At 41.8% G+C, this 14,787-nt stretch overlaps 10 non-coding genes across 10 annotated transcripts; all 10 read left to right on the top strand.

Annotated features, from left to right (window-relative positions):
* Positions 1-346: 346 nt before the first annotated feature.
* On the top strand, positions 347-418 carry TRNAP-UGG (transfer RNA proline (anticodon UGG)). Its single transcript has one exon. It is a non-coding gene; the product is annotated as a tRNA-Pro (tRNA).
* A 2,325-nt stretch (positions 419-2,743) lies between these two features.
* Positions 2,744-2,815, top strand: TRNAP-UGG (transfer RNA proline (anticodon UGG)). The gene has a single exon. It is a non-coding gene; the product is annotated as a tRNA-Pro (tRNA).
* A 272-nt stretch (positions 2,816-3,087) lies between these two features.
* On the top strand, positions 3,088-3,160 carry TRNAV-CAC (transfer RNA valine (anticodon CAC)). The gene has a single exon. It is a non-coding gene; the product is annotated as a tRNA-Val (tRNA).
* Positions 3,161-5,130: 1,970 nt separating this feature from the next.
* On the top strand, positions 5,131-5,202 carry TRNAP-UGG (transfer RNA proline (anticodon UGG)). Its single transcript has one exon. It is a non-coding gene; the product is annotated as a tRNA-Pro (tRNA).
* A 2,325-nt stretch (positions 5,203-7,527) lies between these two features.
* On the top strand, positions 7,528-7,599 carry TRNAP-UGG (transfer RNA proline (anticodon UGG)). Its single transcript has one exon. It is a non-coding gene; the product is annotated as a tRNA-Pro (tRNA).
* A 272-nt stretch (positions 7,600-7,871) lies between these two features.
* On the top strand, positions 7,872-7,944 carry TRNAV-CAC (transfer RNA valine (anticodon CAC)). The gene has a single exon. It is a non-coding gene; the product is annotated as a tRNA-Val (tRNA).
* A 1,970-nt stretch (positions 7,945-9,914) lies between these two features.
* TRNAP-UGG (transfer RNA proline (anticodon UGG)) lies at positions 9,915-9,986 on the top strand. Its single transcript has one exon. It is a non-coding gene; the product is annotated as a tRNA-Pro (tRNA).
* Positions 9,987-12,311: 2,325 nt separating this feature from the next.
* On the top strand, positions 12,312-12,383 carry TRNAP-UGG (transfer RNA proline (anticodon UGG)). The gene has a single exon. It is a non-coding gene; the product is annotated as a tRNA-Pro (tRNA).
* Positions 12,384-12,655: 272 nt separating this feature from the next.
* Positions 12,656-12,728, top strand: TRNAV-CAC (transfer RNA valine (anticodon CAC)). The gene has a single exon. It is a non-coding gene; the product is annotated as a tRNA-Val (tRNA).
* A 1,970-nt stretch (positions 12,729-14,698) lies between these two features.
* Positions 14,699-14,770, top strand: TRNAP-UGG (transfer RNA proline (anticodon UGG)). Its single transcript has one exon. It is a non-coding gene; the product is annotated as a tRNA-Pro (tRNA).
* Positions 14,771-14,787: the final 17 nt, after the last annotated feature.

The following is a 14,787-nucleotide window of genomic DNA, read 5'->3' as shown; positions in this document are numbered from 1 at the left end:
CTAGGTATTCACCTTGGTATTTCTTTTGGCACAAAGTGAAGGAGTATTTGAGAGAAAATGCACAATGTGTTTCTTATGTTGTTATGAACAACTTGTTACTCTTTCTCATTAAGCTTCAGCCACTGCAGAAATATATAAATAAGGGCTGACTTCCTGTAAGACGTGTCCAAAGCTGGGACGGAATAAAAGGAGACACTTGTAAATGATAGTGCTATCGTTTGAGAAAGGGTAAGTTGAGACTGACTTTCATGCGTTTTCACAGACCAAGCATCATAAAGATACCAGCATGATCTTCATTGCGGGCTTAGAGCCGGTATTAGCTTTTGAGAGGTAAGAGGATTTTGAGGGCTCGTTGGTCTAGGGGTATGATTCTCGCTTTGGGTGCGAGAGGTCCCGGGTTCAAATCCCGGACGAGCCCTTTTCTTGGTACTCTTTTCAAGTTGTTTTGAAGTTTGCGTTTCAAAACCAACATCAATTTTTTCTTTGCAGTAGTGGATAATTCTTTGCTAGAGTCTCATGCTTCAGCCCTGCCCAGTCTGAGCTAATACCAAACATCTGGTCTTGCATGGCATGTACGAGCGTTCAGCTAGGGATGTCGGGCAGGTTGCATGAAAGAAATCTAAAGCCAGAGGCCCATGGAATAGCCAGTTCGGAGCAGTTTCATTACAGAAAAATCAACTGTAGGTATCTGTTTCTGTAGTGTAGTGGTTATCAAGTTCGCCTCACACGCGAAAGGTCCCCGGTTCGAAACCGGGCAGAAACAGTTGTTATATTGTGTTGGCTACAATGTTGATAGGTGCCGTTTTGCCATGGAATTGTCCAAGCCCTGAAGATTATTTCATGCAATCTCGTTCCTAGAAAGGGAATTCTCTCAAAACACTAAAGTAATCGGCGTGTGGATGTATCTGTTGGTTCTCAGACCTTGCTTTCAAAAGAGCCCTGCAATCGGTTCACTGCTCACCTAGAACAAGCATTAACATGGAGAATTGTTGGCACCAACAGGAATCTTATTTTAGTGGAGTGTTTCTGGCTTTGAGTGCAGAGGCCCTCGGCTCAATTCCAAGATGATCCTTCTCAAGGTGATGATACAAATGCATTGTCACCTTTACGTTTAATGTCAGAATCATTTATTTCCAGTTGGTGGTGTAAGAATGTTTGCAACAGTATGGCGATTTTTCCTAGCCATGCATGAATGAAAGCATATCACTCGCCTTTAGGTGTTTTTCTAATACATTGATATTTGCATCTTCCTTCCTAGCCTGCATGTTTGACTATCTTACAGGCTGCATGTAATAAGTATCACATCAGGGCCCTTCTTCTACTCAATTCACAACTGTTCTATCACGACATAGATAAGAAAGCTGCATCTGCTTTTGTTGTGTAGTGGTAATCAGGTTTACCTGACGTGTGAAAGCCCCATGCTTTGAAAGTACACAGTAACAAAGAAACCGATGACTTTTATAATAAGGTGTCATGTGTGTCTCTTACTTTGCACAAAAAGTGCCAGAGATGACTTCATTTGCAGTCACTTGAAAAGTAGGGATTCTCCAATAAATGGTAAATGGTTGAAACAAATCTGAAGAAATGCATGACATACCTGTGTGTGTGTGTGTATGCATGTATGTATATATAGGGAGAGAGAGAGCGTCAATATAAACAGACTTTATTTCAATCAAGCTGTCTTTTCTATCCTTCAGGAGCAGAATGTTCTGATCATCAGCGCTCCAGAATGTAGTGTTTTCTTGGCAAGCATCACATATTGTGATGTGTTAGCTAAAAGTTCCATATCCTAGAGACTGATATATTCCTCTGTACTTGTACCTTGGGGATTCATCAAAACCGGGCATCATAAGCAGCTTTCTACTGCCACAGACTGGACAGCGAAACAATTTAAAATATCCCAGAAAAAGAAAATAAGCATGCTTAATCAGAGCTTTCTGGACAGGAAGGACATTTGAGCAAGTGAGGAATAAGCACTGCTTTTGTTAATTTGCATAGGCAGAATAGAGACTTGTGGGAAAAGGCCGAAATTACAGTCACAGAAAATGGCTGCATCTATAGAGAACGCTAAGAAGTGTTGGCAGCTTTTCCTCTGACCCTGACCACTTTTACAAGCAATCCTATGATAGTCAGCAGGACCCACCCTAAAAAGGAAGGGGCATCCACTTGGACCCTTTCCACCTTTTCTAAATCTCGCCTGATCGAGCCTGATTGAGCACTGATTGAGCAGATAAGCACATGTCATTCTCATTTCAGAAAGGTATTGGTTAGCTTGCTGCTAGCAGCTCAGTTATGTTATGATGTTAGAGGCTATGCAAGGAATGCTTTAGTCCAGCGATATGCAGTTTTTATTGCGCCTTGCATTCAGCAGGAAGATCTTTAGCTTGAATCTGTGGCCTAGGTATTCACCTTGGTATTTCTTTTGGCACAAAGTGAAGGAGTATTTAAGAGAAAATGCACAATGTGTTTCTTATGTTGTTATGAACAACTTGTTACTCTTTCTCATTAAGCTTCAGCCACTGAAGAAATATATAAATAAGGGCTGACTTCCTGTAAGACGTGTCCAAAGCTGGGACGGAATAAAAGGAGACACTTGTAAATGATAGTGCTATCGTTTGAGAAAGGGTAAGTTGAGACTGACTTTCATGCGTATTCACAGACCAAGCATCATAAAGATACCAGCATGATCTTCATTGCGGGCTTAGAGCCGGTATTAGCTTTTGAGAGGTAAGAGGATTTTGAGGGCTCGTTGGTCTAGGGGTATGATTCTCGCTTTGGGTGCGAGAGGTCCCGGGTTCAAATCCCGGACGAGCCCTTTTCTTGGTACTCTTTTCAAGTTGTTTTGAAGTTTGCGTTTCAAAACCAACATCAATTTTTTCTTTGCAGTAGTGGATAATTCTTTGCTAGAGTCTCATGCTTCAGCCCTGCCCAGTCTGAGCTAATACCAAACATCTGGTCTTGCATGGCATGTACGAGCGTTCAGCTAGGGATGTCGGGCAGGTTGCATGAAAGAAATCTAAAGCCAGAGGCCCATGGAATAGCCAGTTCGGAGCAGTTTCATTACAGAAAAATCAACTGTAGGTATCTGTTTCTGTAGTGTAGTGGTTATCACGTTCGCCTCACACGCGAAAGGTCCCCGGTTCGAAACCGGGCAGAAACAGTTGTTATATTGTGTTGGCTACAATGTTGATAGGTGCCGTTTTGCCATGGAATTGTCCAAGCCCTGAAGATTATTTCATGCAATCTCGTTCCAAGAAAGGGAATTCTCTCAAAACACTAAAGTAATCGGCGTGTGGATGTATCTGTTGGTTCTCAGACCTTGCTTTCAAAAGAGCCCTGCAATCGGTTCACTGCTCACCTAGAACAAGCATTAACATGGAGAATTGTTGGCACCAACAGGAATCTTATTTTAGTGGAGTGTTTCTGGCTTTGAGTGCAGAGGCCCTCGGCTCAATTCCAAGATGATCCTTCTCAAGGTGATGATACAAATGCATTGTCACCTTTACGTTTAATGTCAGAATCATTTATTTCCAGTTGGTGGTGTAAGAATGTTTGCAACAGTATGGCGATTTTTCCTAGCCATGCATGAATGAAAGCATATCACTCGCCTTTAGGTGTTTTTCTAATACATTGATATTTGCATCTTCCTTCCTAGCCTGCATGTTTGACTATCTTACAGGCTGCATGTAATAAGTATCACATCAGGGCCCTTCTTCTACTCAATTCACAACTGTTCTATCACGACATAGATAAGAAAGCTGCATCTGCTTTTGTTGTGTAGTGGTAATCAGGTTTACCTGACGTGTGAAAGCCCCATGCTTTGAAAGTACACAGTAACAAAGAAACCGATGACTTTTATAAAAAGGTGTCATGTGCGTCTCTTACTTTGCACAAAAAGTGCCAGAGATGACTTCATTTGCAGTCACTTGAAAAGTAGGGATTCTCCAATAAATGGTAAATGGTTGAAACAAATCTGAAGAAATGCATGACATACCTGTGTGTGTGTGTGTACGCATGTATGTATATATAGGGAGAGAGAGAGCGTCAATATAAACAGACTTTATTTCAATCAAGCTGTCTTTTCTATCCTTCAGGAGCAGAATGTTCTGATCATCAGCGCTCCAGAATGTAGTGTTTTCTTGGCAAGCATCACATATTGTGATGTGTTAGCTAAAAGTTCCATATCCTAGAGACTGATATATTCCTCTGTACTTGTACCTTGGGGATTCATCAAAACCTGGCATCATAAGCAGCTTTCTACTGCCACAGACTGGACAGCGAAACAATTTAAAATATCCCAGAAAAAGAAAATAAGCATGCTTAATCAGAGCTTTCTGGACAGGAAGGACCTTTGAGCAAGTGAGGAATAAGCACTGCTTTTGTTAATTTGCATAGGCAGAATAGAGACTTCTGGGAAAAGGCCGAAATTACAGTCACAGAAAATGGCTGCATCTATAGAGAACGCTAAGAAGTGTTGGCAGCTTTTCCTCTGACCCTGACCACTTTTACAAGCAATCCTATGATAGTCAGCAGGACCCACCCTAAAAAGGAAGGGGCATCCACTTGGACCCTTTCCACCTTTTCTAAATCTCGCCTGATTGAGCACTGATTGAGCAGATAAGCACATGTCATTCTCATTTCAGAAAGGTATTGGTTAGCTTGCTGCTAGCAGCTCAGTTATGTTATGATGTTAGAGGCTATGCAAGGAATGCTTTAGTCCAGCGATATGCAGTTTTTATTGCGCCTTGCATTCAGCAGGAAGATCTTTAGCTTGAATCTGTGGCCTAGGTATTCACCTTGGTATTTCTTTTGGCACAAAGTGAAGGAGTATTTGAGAGAAAATGCACAATGTGTTTCTTATGTTGTTATGAACAACTTGTTACTCTTTCTCATTAAGCTTCAGCCACTGCAGAAATATATAAATAAGGGCTGACTTCCTGTAAGACGTGTCCAAAGCTGGGACGGAATAAAAGGAGACACTTGTAAATGATAGTGCTATCGTTTGAGAAAGGGTAAGTTGAGACTGACTTTCATGCGTTTTCACAGACCAAGCATCATAAAGATACCAGCATGATCTTCATTGCGGGCTTAGAGCCGGTATTAGCTTTTGAGAGGTAAGAGGATTTTGAGGGCTCGTTGGTCTAGGGGTATGATTCTCGCTTTGGGTGCGAGAGGTCCCGGGTTCAAATCCCGGACGAGCCCTTTTCTTGGTACTCTTTTCAAGTTGTTTTGAAGTTTGCGTTTCAAAACCAACATCAATTTTTTCTTTGCAGTAGTGGATAATTCTTTGCTAGAGTCTCATGCTTCAGCCCTGCCCAGTCTGAGCTAATACCAAACATCTGGTCTTGCATGGCATGTACGAGCGTTCAGCTAGGGATGTCGGGCAGGTTGCATGAAAGAAATCTAAAGCCAGAGGCCCATGGAATAGCCAGTTCGGAGCAGTTTCATTACAGAAAAATCAACTGTAGGTATCTGTTTCTGTAGTGTAGTGGTTATCAAGTTCGCCTCACACGCGAAAGGTCCCCGGTTCGAAACCGGGCAGAAACAGTTGTTATATTGTGTTGGCTACAATGTTGATAGGTGCCGTTTTGCCATGGAATTGTCCAAGCCCTGAAGATTATTTCATGCAATCTCGTTCCAAGAAAGGGAATTCTCTCAAAACACTAAAGTTATCGGCGTGTGGATGTATCTGTTGGTTTTCAGACCTTGCTTTCAAAAGAGCCCTGCAATCGGTTCACTGCTCACCTAGAACAAGCATTAACATGGAGAATTGTTGGCACCAACAGGAATCTTATTTTAGTGGAGTGTTTCTGGCTTTGAGTGCAGAGGCCCTCGGCTCAATTCCAAGATGATCCTTCTCAAGGTGATGATACAAATGCATTGTCACCTTTACGTTTAATGTCAGAATCATTTATTTCCAGTTGGTGGTGTAAGAATGTTTGCAACAGTATGGCGATTTTTCCTAGCCATGCATGAATGAAAGCATATCACTCGCCTTTAGGTGTTTTTCTAATACATTGATATTTGCATCTTCCTTCCTAGCCTGCATGTTTGACTATCTTACAGGCTGCATGTAATAAGTATCACATCAGGGCCCTTCTTCTACTCAATTCACAACTGTTCTATCACGACATAGATAAGAAAGCTGCATCTGCTTTTGTTGTGTAGTGGTAATCAGGTTTACCTGACGTGTGAAAGCCCCATGCTTTGAAAGTACACAGTAACAAAGAAACCGATGACTTTTATAATAAGGTGTCATGTGTGTCTCTTACTTTGCACAAAAAGTGCCAGAGATGACTTCATTTGCAGTCACTTGAAAAGTAGGGATTCTCCAATAAATGGTAAATGGTTGAAACAAATCTGAAGAAATGCATGACATACCTGTGTGTGTGTGTGTATGCATGTATGTATATATAGGGAGAGAGAGAGCGTCAATATAAACAGACTTTATTTCAATCAAGCTGTCTTTTCTATCCTTCAGGAGCAGAATGTTCTGATCATCAGCGCTCCAGAATGTAGTGTTTTCTTGGCAAGCATCACATATTGTGATGTGTTAGCTAAAAGTTCCATATCCTAGAGACTGATATATTCCTCTGTACTTGTACCTTGGGGATTCATCAAAACCGGGCATCATAAGCAGCTTTCTACTGCCACAGACTGGACAGCGAAACAATTTAAAATATCCCAGAAAAAGAAAATAAGCATGCTTAATCAGAGCTTTCTGGACAGGAAGGACATTTGAGCAAGTGAGGAATAAGCACTGCTTTTGTTAATTTGCATAGGCAGAATAGAGACTTCTGGGAAAAGGCCGAAATTACAGTCACAGAAAATGGCTGCATCTATAGAGAACGCTAAGAAGTGTTGGCAGCTTTTCCTCTGACCCTGGCCACTTTTACAAGCAATCCTATGATAGTCAGCAGGACCCACCCTAAAAAGGAAGGGGCATCCACTTGGACCCTTTCCACCTTTTCTAAATCTCGCCTGATCGAGCCTGATTGAGCACTGATTGAGCAGATAAGCACATGTCATTCTCATTTCAGAAAGGTATTGGTTAGCTTGCTGCTAGCAGCTCAGTTATGTTATGATGTTAGAGGCTATGCAAGGAATGCTTTAGTCCAGCGATATGCAGTTTTTATTGCGCCTTGCCTTCACCAGGAAGATCTTTAGCTTGAATCTGTGGCCTAGGTATTCACCTTGGTATTTCTTTTGGCACAAAGTGAAGGAGTATTTGAGAGAAAATGCACAATGTGTTTCTTATGTTGTTATGAACAACTTGTTACTCTTTCTCATTAAGCTTCAGCCACTGCAGAAATATATAAATAAGGGCTGACTTCCTGTAAGACGTGTCCAAAGCTGGGACGGAATAAAAGGAGACACTTGTAAATGATAGTGCTATCGTTTGAGAAAGGGTAAGTTGAGACTGACTTTCATGCGTATTCACAGACCAAGCATCATAAAGATACCAGCATGATCTTCATTGCGGGCTTAGAGCCGGTATTAGCTTTTGAGAGGTAAGAGGATTTTGAGGGCTCGTTGGTCTAGGGGTATGATTCTCGCTTTGGGTGCGAGAGGTCCCGGGTTCAAATCCCGGACGAGCCCTTTTCTTGGTACTCTTTTCAAGTTGTTTTGAAGTTTGCGTTTCAAAACCAACATCAATTTTTTCTTTGCAGTAGTGGATAATTCTTTGCTAGAGTCTCATGCTTCAGCCCTGCCCAGTCTGAGCTAATACCAAACATCTGGTCTTGCATGGCATGTACGAGCGTTCAGCTAGGGATGTCGGGCAGGTTGCATGAAAGAAATCTAAAGCCAGAGGCCCATGGAATAGCCAGTTCGGAGCAGTTTCATTACAGAAAAATCAACTGTAGGTATCTGTTTCTGTAGTGTAGTGGTTATCACGTTCGCCTCACACGCGAAAGGTCCCCGGTTCGAAACCGGGCAGAAACAGTTGTTATATTGTGTTGGCTACAATGTTGATAGGTGCCGTTTTGCCATGGAATTGTCCAAGCCCTGAAGATTATTTCATGCAATCTCGTTCCAAGAAAGGGAATTCTCTCAAAACACTAAAGTAATCGGCGTGTGGATGTATCTGTTGGTTCTCAGACCTTGCTTTCAAAAGAGCCCTGCAATCGGTTCACTGCTCACCTAGAACAAGCATTAACATGGAGAATTGTTGGCACCAACAGGAATCTTATTTTAGTGGAGTGTTTCTGGCTTTGAGTGCAGAGGCCCTCGGCTCAATTCCAAGATGATCCTTCTCAAGGTGATGATACAAATGCATTGTCACCTTTACGTTTAATGTCAGAATCATTTATTTCCAGTTGGTGGTGTAAGAATGTTTGCAACAGTATGGCGATTTTTCCTAGCCATGCATGAATGAAAGCATATCACTCGCCTTTAGGTGTTTTTCTAATACATTGATATTTGCATCTTCCTTCCTAGCCTGCATGTTTGACTATCTTACAGGCTGCATGTAATAAGTATCACATCAGGGCCCTTCTTCTACTCAATTCACAACTGTTCTATCACGACATAGATAAGAAAGCTGCATCTGCTTTTGTTGTGTAGTGGTAATCAGGTTTACCTGACGTGTGAAAGCCCCATGCTTTGAAAGTACACAGTAACAAAGAAACCGATGACTTTTATAAAAAGGTGTCATGTGCGTCTCTTACTTTGCACAAAAAGTGCCAGAGATGACTTCATTTGCAGTCACTTGAAAAGTAGGGATTCTCCAATAAATGGTAAATGGTTGAAACAAATCTGAAGAAATGCATGACATACCTGTGTGTGTGTGTGTACGCATGTATGTATATATAGGGAGAGAGAGAGCGTCAATATAAACAGACTTTATTTCAATCAAGCTGTCTTTTCTATCCTTCAGGAGCAGAATGTTCTGATCATCAGCGCTCCAGAATGTAGTGTTTTCTTGGCAAGCATCACATATTGTGATGTGTTAGCTAAAAGTTCCATATCCTAGAGACTGATATATTCCTCTGTACTTGTACCTTGGGGATTCATCAAAACCTGGCATCATAAGCAGCTTTCTACTGCCACAGACTGGACAGCGAAACAATTTAAAATATCCCAGAAAAAGAAAATAAGCATGCTTAATCAGAGCTTTCTGGACAGGAAGGACCTTTGAGCAAGTGAGGAATAAGCACTGCTTTTGTTAATTTGCATAGGCAGAATAGAGACTTCTGGGAAAAGGCCGAAATTACAGTCACAGAAAATGGCTGCATCTATAGAGAACGCTAAGAAGTGTTGGCAGCTTTTCCTCTGACCCTGACCACTTTTACAAGCAATCCTATGATAGTCAGCAGGACCCACCCTAAAAAGGAAGGGGCATCCACTTGGACCCTTTCCACCTTTTCTAAATCTCGCCTGATTGAGCACTGATTGAGCAGATAAGCACATGTCATTCTCATTTCAGAAAGGTATTGGTTAGCTTGCTGCTAGCAGCTCAGTTATGTTATGATGTTAGAGGCTATGCAAGGAATGCTTTAGTCCAGCGATATGCAGTTTTTATTGCGCCTTGCATTCAGCAGGAAGATCTTTAGCTTGAATCTGTGGCCTAGGTATTCACCTTGGTATTTCTTTTGGCACAAAGTGAAGGAGTATTTGAGAGAAAATGCACAATGTGTTTCTTATGTTGTTATGAACAACTTGTTACTCTTTCTCATTAAGCTTCAGCCACTGCAGAAATATATAAATAAGGGCTGACTTCCTGTAAGACGTGTCCAAAGCTGGGACGGAATAAAAGGAGACACTTGTAAATGATAGTGCTATCGTTTGAGAAAGGGTAAGTTGAGACTGACTTTCATGCGTTTTCACAGACCAAGCATCATAAAGATACCAGCATGATCTTCATTGCGGGCTTAGAGCCGGTATTAGCTTTTGAGAGGTAAGAGGATTTTGAGGGCTCGTTGGTCTAGGGGTATGATTCTCGCTTTGGGTGCGAGAGGTCCCGGGTTCAAATCCCGGACGAGCCCTTTTCTTGGTACTCTTTTCAAGTTGTTTTGAAGTTTGCGTTTCAAAACCAACATCAATTTTTTCTTTGCAGTAGTGGATAATTCTTTGCTAGAGTCTCATGCTTCAGCCCTGCCCAGTCTGAGCTAATACCAAACATCTGGTCTTGCATGGCATGTACGAGCGTTCAGCTAGGGATGTCGGGCAGGTTGCATGAAAGAAATCTAAAGCCAGAGGCCCATGGAATAGCCAGTTCGGAGCAGTTTCATTACAGAAAAATCAACTGTAGGTATCTGTTTCTGTAGTGTAGTGGTTATCAAGTTCGCCTCACACGCGAAAGGTCCCCGGTTCGAAACCGGGCAGAAACAGTTGTTATATTGTGTTGGCTACAATGTTGATAGGTGCCGTTTTGCCATGGAATTGTCCAAGCCCTGAAGATTATTTCATGCAATCTCGTTCCAAGAAAGGGAATTCTCTCAAAACACTAAAGTAATCGGCGTGTGGATGTATCTGTTGGTTCTCAGACCTTGCTTTCAAAAGAGCCCTGCAATCGGTTCACTGCTCACCTAGAACAAGCATTAACATGGAGAATTGTTGGCACCAACAGGAATCTTATTTTAGTGGAGTGTTTCTGGCTTTGAGTGCAGAGGCCCTCGGCTCAATTCCAAGATGATCCTTCTCAAGGTGATGATACAAATGCATTGTCACCTTTACGTTTAATGTCAGAATCATTTATTTCCAGTTGGTGGTGTAAGAATGTTTGCAACAGTATGGCGATTTTTCCTAGCCATGCATGAATGAAAGCATATCACTCGCCTTTAGGTGTTTTTCTAATACATTGATATTTGCATCTTCCTTCCTAGCCTGCATGTTTGACTATCTTACAGGCTGCATGTAATAAGTATCACATCAGGGCCCTTCTTCTACTCAATTCACAACTGTTCTATCACGACATAGATAAGAAAGCTGCATCTGCTTTTGTTGTGTAGTGGTAATCAGGTTTACCTGACGTGTGAAAGCCCCATGCTTTGAAAGTACACAGTAACAAAGAAACCGATGACTTTTATAATAAGGTGTCATGTGTGTCTCTTACTTTGCACAAAAAGTGCCAGAGATGACTTCATTTGCAGTCACTTGAAAAGTAGGGATTCTCCAATAAATGGTAAATGGTTGAAACAAATCTGAAGAAATGCATGACATACCTGTGTGTGTGTGTGTATGCATGTATGTATATATAGGGAGAGAGAGAGCGTCAATATAAACAGACTTTATTTCAATCAAGCTGTCTTTTCTATCCTTCAGGAGCAGAATGTTCTGATCATCAGCGCTCCAGAATGTAGTGTTTTCTTGGCAAGCATCACATATTGTGATGTGTTAGCTAAAAGTTCCATATCCTAGAGACTGATATATTCCTCTGTACTTGTACCTTGGGGATTCATCAAAACCTGGCATCATAAGCAGCTTTCTACTGCCACAGACTGGACAGCGAAACAATTTAAAATATCCCAGAAAAAGAAAATAAGCATGCTTAATCAGAGCTTTCTGGACAGGAAGGACATTTGAGCAAGTGAGGAATAAGCACTGCTTTTGTTAATTTGCATAGGCAGAATAGAGACTTCTGGGAAAAGGCCGAAATTACAGTCACAGAAAATGGCTGCATCTATAGAGAACGCTAAGAAGTGTTGGCAGCTTTTCCTCTGACCCTGGCCACTTTTACAAGCAATCCTATGATAGTCAGCAGGACCCACCCTAAAAAGGAAGGGGCATCCACTTGGACCCTTTCCACCTTTTCTAAATCTCGCCTGATCGAGCCTGATTGAGCACTGATTGAGCAGATAAGCACATGTCATTCTCATTTCAGAAAGGTATTGGTTAGCTTGCTGCTAGCAGCTCAGTTATGTTATGATGTTAGAGGCTATGCAAGGAATGCTTTAGTCCAGCGATATGCAGTTTTTATTGCGCCTTGCATTCAGCAGGAAGATCTTTAGCTTGAATCTGTGGCCTAGGTATTCACCTTGGTATTTCTTTTGACACAAAGTGAAGGAGTATTTAAGAGAAAATGCACAATGTGTTTCTTATGTTGTTATGAACAACTTGTTACTCTTTCTCATTAAGCTTCAGTCACTGAAGAAATATATAAATAAGGGCTGACTTCCTGTAAGACGTGTCCAAAGCTGGGACGGAATAAAAGGAGACACTTGTAAATGATAGTGCTATCGTTTGAGAAAGGGTAAGTTGAGACTGACTTTCATGCGTATTCACAGACCAAGCATCATAAAGATACCAGCATGATCTTCATTGCGGGCTTAGAGCCGGTATTAGCTTTTGAGAGGTAAGAGGATTTTGAGGGCTCGTTGGTCTAGGGGTATGATTCTCGCTTTGGGTGCGAGAGGTCCCGGGTTCAAATCCCGGACGAGCCCTTTTCTTGGTACTCTTTTCAAGTTGTTTTGAAGTTTGCGTTTCAAAACCAACATCAATTTTTTCTTTGCAGTAGTGGATAATTCTTTGCTAGAGTCTCATGCTTCAGCCCTGCCCAGTCTGAGCTAATACCAAACATCTGGTCTTGCATGGCATGTACGAGCGTTCAGCTAGGGATGTCGGGCAGGTTGCATGAAAGAAATCTAAAGCCAGAGGCCCATGGAATAGCCAGTTCGGAGCAGTTTCATTACAGAAAAATCAACTGTAGGTATCTGTTTCTGTAGTGTAGTGGTTATCACGTTCGCCTCACACGCGAAAGGTCCCCGGTTCGAAACCGGGCAGAAACAGTTGTTATATTGTGTTGGCTACAATGTTGATAGGTGCCGTTTTGCCATGGAATTGTCCAAGCCCTGAAGATTATTTCATGCAATCTCGTTCCAAGAAAGGGAATTCTCTCAAAACTCTAAAGTAATCGGCGTGTGGATGTATCTGTTGGTTCTCAGACCTTGCTTTCAAAAGAGCCCTGCAATCGGTTCACTGCTCACCTAGAACAAGCATTAACATGGAGAATTGTTGGCACCAACAGGAATCTTATTTTAGTGGAGTGTTTCTGGCTTTGAGTGCAGAGGCCCTCGGCTCAATTCCAAGATGATCCTTCTCAAGGTGATGATACAAATGCATTGTCACCTTTACGTTTAATGTCAGAATCATTTATTTCCAGTTGGTGGTGTAAGAATGTTTGCAACAGTATGGCGATTTTTCCTAGCCATGCATGAATGAAAGCATATCACTCGCCTTTAGGTGTTTTTCTAATACATTGATATTTGCATCTTCCTTCCTAGCCTGCATGTTTGACTATCTTACAGGCTGCATGTAATAAGTATCACATCAGGGCCCTTCTTCTACTCAATTCACAACTGTTCTATCACGACATAGATAAGAAAGCTGCATCTGCTTTTGTTGTGTAGTGGTAATCAGGTTTACCTGACGTGTGAAAGCCCCATGCTTTGAAAGTACACAGTAACAAAGAAACCGATGACTTTTATAAAAAGGTGTCATGTGCGTCTCTTACTTTGCACAAAAAGTGCCAGAGATGACTTCATTTGCAGTCACTTGAAAAGTAGGGATTCTCCAATAAATGGTAAATGGTTGAAACAAATCTGAAGAAATGCATGACATACCTGTGTGTGTGTGTGTACGCATGTATGTATATATAGGGAGAGAGAGAGCGTCAATATAAACAGACTTTATTTCAATCAAGCTGTCTTTTCTATCCTTCAGGAGCAGAATGTTCTGATAATCAGCGCTCCAGAATGTAGTGTTTTCTTGGCAAGCATCACATATTGTGATGTGTTAGCTAAAAGTTCCATATCCTAGAGACTGATATATTCCTCTGTACTTGTACCTTGGGGATTCATCAAAACCTGGCATCATAAGCAGCTTTCTACTGCCACAGACTGGACAGCGAAACAATTTAAAATATCCCAGAAAAAGAAAATAAGCATGCTTAATCAGAGCTTTCTGGACAGGAAGGACCTTTGAGCAAGTGAGGAATAAGCACTGCTTTTGTTAATTTGCATAGGCAGAATAGAGACTTCTGGGAAAAGGCCGAAATTACAGTCACAGAAAATGGCTGCATCTATAGAGAACGCTAAGAAGTGTTGGCAGCTTTTCCTCTGACCCTGACCACTTTTACAAGCAATCCTATGATAGTCAGCAGGACCCACCCTAAAAAGGAAGGGGCATCCACTTGGACCCTTTCCACCTTTTCTAAATCTCGCCTGATTGAGCACTGATTGAGCAGATAAGCACATGTCATTCTCATTTCAGAAAGGTATTGGTTAGCTTGCTGCTAGCAGCTCAGTTATGTTATGATGTTAGAGGCTATGCAAGGAATGCTTTAGTCCAGCGATATGCAGTTTTTATTGCGCCTTGCCTTCACCAGGAAGATCTTTAGCTTGAATCTGTGGCCTAGGTATTCACCTTGGTATTTCTTTTGGCACAAAGTGAAGGAGTATTTGAGAGAAAATGCACAATGTGTTTCTTATGTTGTTATGAACAACTTGTTACTCTTTCTCATTAAGCTTCAGCCACTGCAGAAATATATAAATAAGGGCTGACTTCCTGTAAGACGTGTCCAAAGCTGGGACGGAATAAAAGGAGACACTTGTAAATGATAGTGCTATCGTTTGAGAAAGGGTAAGTTGAGACTGACTTTCATGCGTTTTCACAGACCAAGCATCATAAAGATACCAGCATGATCTTCATTGCGGGCTTAGAGCCGGTATTAGCTTTTGAGAGGTAAGAGGATTTTGAGGGCTCGTTGGTCTAGGGGTATGATTCTCGCTTTGGGTGCGAGAGGTCCCGGGTTCAAATCCCGGACGAGCCCTTTTCTTGGTACTCTTT

The sequence above is a fragment of the Triturus cristatus genome, chromosome 8, assembly GCF_964204655.1.
Source record: "Triturus cristatus chromosome 8, aTriCri1.1, whole genome shotgun sequence".
Taxonomy (NCBI): domain Eukaryota; kingdom Metazoa; phylum Chordata; class Amphibia; order Caudata; family Salamandridae; genus Triturus; species Triturus cristatus.
Note: the sequence above shows the minus strand (reverse complement) of the source record. Positions and strands in the feature narration are given on the sequence as shown.